Source organism: Macaca nemestrina, chromosome 20 (assembly GCF_043159975.1).
Source record: "Macaca nemestrina isolate mMacNem1 chromosome 20, mMacNem.hap1, whole genome shotgun sequence".
Taxonomy (NCBI): domain Eukaryota; kingdom Metazoa; phylum Chordata; class Mammalia; order Primates; family Cercopithecidae; genus Macaca; species Macaca nemestrina.
In genome coordinates this window covers 50,361,219-50,367,405 of record NC_092144.1, presented here as the reverse complement: position 1 = coordinate 50,367,405, position 6,187 = coordinate 50,361,219, and the positions used below count along the sequence as shown (strand labels likewise).

Here is a 6,187-nt window from a genome sequence, read left to right as displayed (position 1 = left end):
ATTCTAGTTATCCATTCTTCCATTCTTTTTTCAAGGTTTTTAGTTTCTTTGCGCTGGGTACATATTTCCTCCTTTAACTCTGAGAAGTTTGATTGACTGAAGCCTTCTTCTCTCAACTTGTCAAAGTCATTTTCCGTCCAGCTTTGTTCCATTGCTGGTAATGAGTTGCGTTCCTTTGGAGAGGGAGATGCGCTCTGATTTTTTGAATTTCCAGCTTTTCTGCACTGATTGTTCCCCATCTTTGTGGTTTTATCTGCCTTTGGTCTTTGATGATGGTGATGTACTCATGGGGTTTTGGTGTGGGTGTCCTTTCTGTTTGTTAGTTTTCCTTCTAACAATCAGGACCCTCAGCTGCAGGTCTGTTGGAGTTTGCTTGAGGTCCACTCCAGATCCTGTTTGCCTGGGTATCAGCAGCGGAGGCTGTAGAAGGTAGAATATTGATGAACAGCAAGTGTTGCTGTCTTATTCTTGCTCTGGAAGCTTCATCTCAGAGGTGTACCCAGCCGTGTGAGGTGTGAGGTATCAGTCTGCACCTAGTTGGGGATGTCTCCCAGTTAGGCTACTCAGGGGTCAGGGACCCACTTGAGCAGGCAGTCTGTCCATTCTCAGATCTCAACCTTTGTGCTGGGAGAACCACTGCTTTCTTCAAAGCTGTCAGACAGGACATTTACATCTGCAGAGGTTTCTGCTGCTGTTTGTTTAGCTATGCCCTGTTCCCAGAGGTGGAGTCTATAGAGGCAGGCAGGTCTCGTTGAGCTGCGGTAGGCTCCACCCAGTTCGAGTTTCCTGGTGGCTTTGTTTACCTACTTAAGCCTCAGCAATGGTGGGCACTCCTTCCCCAGCCTCGCTGCCACCTTGCAGTTAGATCTCAGACTGCTGTGCTAGCAATGAGGGAGGCTCCATGGGCGTGGGACCCTCTGGGCCAGGTGTGGGATATAATCTCCTGGTGTGCCGTTTGCTAAGACCCTTGGTAAAGCGCAGTAGTAGGGTGGGAGTTACTCGATTTTCCAGGTGTTGTGTGCCTCAGTTTCCCTTGGCGAGGAAAAGGAATTCCCTTTGGGGGGACTATCTTAAAGCACTTAACACAGTGTCTGGCACGTGGTAGTGCTGTAGAAGTGCTTGCTATTCTAATTCACGTGCATAAGTCCTGCCTGTGGGTGAGGGCTCAGTAGATGGAACAGCGGTGGCTGATACAGTTGGGATTGTTAGGATTATTAAGATGAGAGCTAATTTGAATGGGCCTGTGTTGTCTGCCCACCCCACTCCCAGCCTCAATTCCCTCTGCCTGGCTTTGCAACTCCCTGCACTGGCTGCTGGGGTGTAGCTCCTGTATGCAGATGAGAAAGGAGTCGATGAAGTCCCGTGGGGAGTTGGGATCCAGCGATCCAGTGTGTGCTGGTTGTGCTCCACCTTCTTGGCTATGAAGTCCTCCAACCCTTGCAGCTCCTTAAAGCCCTGTTGCTGTGGTCCTGGCAGGTGTTTCATCACCAAAGAGAACATCTCATAGAGCTGTAGGTTACAGAGAGAGGATGGAAAGGGAAGGACTGCTGTGAGGGGGAAGGAGCTGATGGGAATGGGACTTGTGTCAGAGAAAGAAAGGCACTGGGTTAAAGGCACCTACCTGCCCAGGTGTTTAGGTATTTCAGTGGGGCTGGATGGGAGCATATATCTAAGTTTTCATGAGGGTTAAGGGAGAAGGCTACTGTCCAGGAATTTAGGTAAGATGGATTGAGGCATACATCCAGGTTTCAGTGAGGCTGGATTGGAGCACATAGCTAGGTGTTTAGATATTCAAGACAGGATGTGTTGGAAGACACCCGTTCAAGTGTTTAGCTACTCAGGTGGGGCTGGTATGAGGGGAGTGTCACCTGTCTAGGTATTTAGGTATTCAGGTGGGGTTGGCTGGAGACAGCTCTCCAGATACTTATTGGGTCTGGATTGGGGGCTTTTGTTCAGGTGTTCAGGTATTAAAGTGGGGCTGGTGAAGATGTTGAAGTGGAGGGGATACCTGTTCAGGTGTTTACCTATCCAAGTGGGATGCATCGGGGGCACCTCTGTAAGGTGTGTGATTGGAAAGCATTGGGGAACACTTATTTGGGTGTCTGGGGAATAATCTGTCTAGATATTTATGTGTTTAGGGTGTTGGTTAGGGCAGCTGTCCATGTTTTCAGGTGTTTAAGTGGGCGAAGTAGAGGGCGCTTGGCCAGATATTCCAGTGGGCTAATTTGGGACATTTGTGTAGATGTGAAATGATTATGATGGGCTGGATTTTGCAGCACCAGGTGTTCAGGTATGCAGGAGGGGGGTAGAGGCAATCACTTGTCCAGGTGTTAAAATATTCAGAAGAATTGGGTAGGGAGCATCTGTTAGAAATTTTGGTAAGTTGGGGATGGGAACACGTGCCCAGGTGAGAGAGCTGAGCTGAGGGCTTGCATCCTGCCAGCAGGCTCTGTTCTGGGGAGCATCTGTTGAGCTATCCAGGTGTCCTTGGAGACTGGGTATTGGGCACCCATCCTGGGTTCTGTTGCAACTGCCCAGTTGTCCAATATTGGGGGCTGATTTTGAGGGCACACTGTCTGGAGGGGGGTGGGAGTTTGGGGCACCTGTCTCCAGGTAGGGGAGCAGTTGACAGGTTGTGGTAGGGGCATCGCGGGCCGGGCTGCAGCCGGTTACCTGCCCCGTGGAGGTTGCGGTGAACTGGAAGCTTCCCAGCATCATGCGCAGCAGTGACAGGAACTCTTTGTCCTCATAGTCAAAGCGGTCCCCAAAGACAATGGAGCTGATGACATTGGAGACGGTGCGGCTCAGGAAGAAGGCGGGATCCATGTTGGAGCCTGCGGGTGTGGCGGGAGAAGGGGGTTGGAGAGAGAGTCAACTCAGAGGTCTGATGCTAGTCTGAGAATTCCAGGAGGCAGTGCGCTGATGAGCCAAATTCCCTGCACCAGACTTCAGGGTTGAGAGCACAGGTGCCTTTCCCCACCTAGTCTCCGTCCCCAGACAGAACACGCTAAGGTTCCTCGCCCTGGGCGTTTTCCTTCTCCCACCTCCGCACTCCGCGTGCCCTGCCCACAGCGCGTGCCCCGGAGGGCCTCGATGAGGAAGCCCGTCTTGCCCACCCCGAAGTCCCGCAAGGTGGCCATGGAGAAGCGCCGGGGCGACTTGGCGCTCTCCCAGGTGCTGAAGGTCACTCCGGGGGAGGTGAACCCAGGGGTGGGGAGAGGTCGGGGGCGACGGGGGCAGGCGCGGAACCCGCGCGCAGGGGAGCAGCAAAGTCACTCAGAGAAACACAGAGAGAGACAGAGAGGGAGTAGGAAGAAGAGGATCAGAAAAGAGGCCAGACAGAGAGATGCACAGCGAAACAGAGGGAGACGGGACACTCCACAGAGTGTAAAGAGGGAAGGAGGGAGAGAAAGAGAGACAGAGATGGGAGAAGAGGATGGAAGGAGGGGAAGTGAGATATGGGGAGATCTGGGAGGAGGAAATAAAAATGGTGAAAAAGTCTTTTTGTTTTGCTTGTTTGTTTTTGAGACGGATTCTCACTCTGTCACCCAGGCTGGAGAGCAGTGTTGTGATCTTGGCTGCTCACTGCAGCCTCCACCTTCTGGGTTCAAGCATAAAAATGGCGAAAGATTCTTAAGCTGAGCTGGAGAAGAGGGAAAAATATGGAGACGAAACAGAGAGGGTCTGGAAGGAGGAGAGATTGTTACCAGGAGATGCAGCTGGAGATGTGGAAGTAGGAATACCGTGATATCCTAAGACAGAGGAAGAAGAAGGAGACGGAAGGGGAGAGAGGAGAAACACAGAGAAGAACAGAAGCTGAGAAGCACAAAAAGACAAATTTAGACAGAGGACCAGGGCTGGAAAACAGAAACTCAGGATGTCCTCAGAGATAGAGACAGGGGAGAAAGAGGAGACTCCAGTGAGAGAGGCTGGGAGAAATCTGGACAGGGATGCTGGAGACAGGCGAGAGGGAGATGCCTCCATGAAGGGAGCTGGGGAGAGACGGGGGCTCTGCTGCAGACTTCAGTGGGTAGGAAAGTCAGGGAGAAGGCTGGGGACATGGAGGTCATGGAGTCTGACTGGCTAACTTCCCCTCTGGGACCCCCTCACCATAGCCTTTGAAGACCCAATTGAAGGTGGCTTGCTCGCCTCGCCTGCTGAACTCCTCAGCCTGGTCCACCAGAGCCTCCCTGACGGCATCATGTCCGCACAGCACCACCGCCCGCCGGGGCCCCAGGTGAATGGTGAACACAGAGCCATAGCGCTCACTGATCTGATGGAGGCGGGTGGGAGTGGTTAGAGGGAGCAGCCGCTACTCCGAATGGACCCAGCACTGATATTTCATGTACTGGGATGCTTTGCCAAGTCAGGTTCTCACAGTCAGGGAGCTGGACATCCCAAGACCCTGTCTTTCCTTGCTAGGACCCTGATGCTGAACCTCCAAAACTCTCCTTTCCTAAGACTCTGGTCCACAGTGGTCAATCCCCGCCACAAAGCCTCAGCCAACTGGGCGGCCCACACCCAGTGCCACCCATCTCCCTGCCTTGGGACACCTTCATGATGGAGGTGTACATCTGCTCTGTGTTCAGCTGCAGGTAGTTTCCAATGAAGGGCAGTGGGGTGGGTCCTGGAGGCAGCTTTCCCCTGCTCTTCCTCTGCTGCCAGACAGACATCAAGACCATCACAGTCAGGCAGGCCAGCAAGGCCACCAGGAGCAGCCCTGAGGCCAGCATGGTGGCAGTGGGATGATAGATGGTGATGGCTGGGGTGGTTTGCTTTTATACTGCCTGAAAAAGAGGGATGGACTTTGGCTGATTACAAAATCATATCATTTCACCTCCCCACTACACCCCCCACCATGAACCCCACCTAGCTTGGGACACAGCCAGCAAAGGAGGAGAAGGGTGACCCCAGGGCAGCTGAATAAGGAGGGGACCTCTAGACTAAATCTGTGGTATTTCAGGAGGGGTGCTCCAGGGCTGTGGATTCAGGAGGGGGCATCAGATAAACTGTACAACTGAGGAGTTTGGAATATTTGCATAGGGGAGCACCTGGACTTTGGATTTGGGGTCTGAGAGTGAGAATGCACCCCAAAGTTGTTGATTTGGGGGTTCCAGAGGAGAAGAATGCAAAGGTCTGGGTTTTATTACGGTGGGACAGAAGTGTGGCTGTGCATTTGAGGGTCTTCTGGTGAGGAGGATGCAGGGTTAAGGGTCTCAGGAGGGGGGATTCCAGGTTTATGGACTTGAGAGTCTTGGGGCTGGGAAGACCCAGGGTGTGGGTGTGGAGTTTCTGGGAGGAGGAGTGTGTAGCAAGCCCAGCAGCTCCTCCCAGAAAACCCAGCAGCCCAGCACTGGGCCCAGGGACTGACTTGATTTTGCTTTGGCCCAGAGCTGTCTCTTAATGCAAAGAATCCTCATTGGAACCTCAGAGTGAGGCTAGGATGGGTGCCATAGAACCTCCACTGCACATCTCTGGTTGGGAAAGGGGTGGAAGACCAGAGCCGTATTTCAAGGGAACTTTCCCCACACCTGGAGGAGAGTACCTCGAGTTATCAGTTGGCAGAGGGATTGGCCAGGTCTGGAGAAATAGTAATAACAACCCCCAAATGGTGGAAACATCTCAAGTGTCCCAAGGGTTGTAATTTACAAAGACCTCCACTGGTTTCCAACCCAGATCCTTAGGGAGATCCACTAGATTGATTGTATCATCCCTATTAATATTATTATTGTTATTTATGTTTCTCATTTTATATAAGGGTCTACGGAGGACAGAAAACAGACAGTGGGCAGGGGACACGTGTGAGTGGCCCTGAACTCCCGTCTCTCCTGCTCTGTGTCCTTAGTTCCCCTTTCTGGATTTGGTTTACCCACCAGTGGAAAGGGACTATTTAGGAAGAGAGGATCATATTTGAGGGTGAGCTAAGTCTTCTTTGAGGGCGATTCCTGCTTTGTCAGGGGCTAGTACTATTAGCAGGCAGAGGGAACAATCGCAGAAGAGATTGGGGTAAACTCCAGTGTTAGGCACAGAGGCAGAGCCTGGGGTGGGTGGGAGTGGAGCAGGGATGAGTAGCCTCTTGTCCTTCCCTCAGGGAAATTCTTCCTTAGTAAACAGGACAGTTACCCTTTGGTGAGCACGGCTGTATATGGGAAGATTAAGTCTAGGTGTGTATGATCTGGTTGAATCT

At 52.2% G+C, this 6,187-nt stretch overlaps 1 pseudogene; it reads right to left on the bottom strand.

Annotated features, from left to right (window-relative positions):
• Positions 1-927: 927 nt before the first annotated feature.
• LOC105495306 (cytochrome P450 2A13-like) lies at positions 928-5,004 on the bottom strand (annotated as a pseudogene).
• Positions 5,005-6,187: the final 1,183 nt, after the last annotated feature.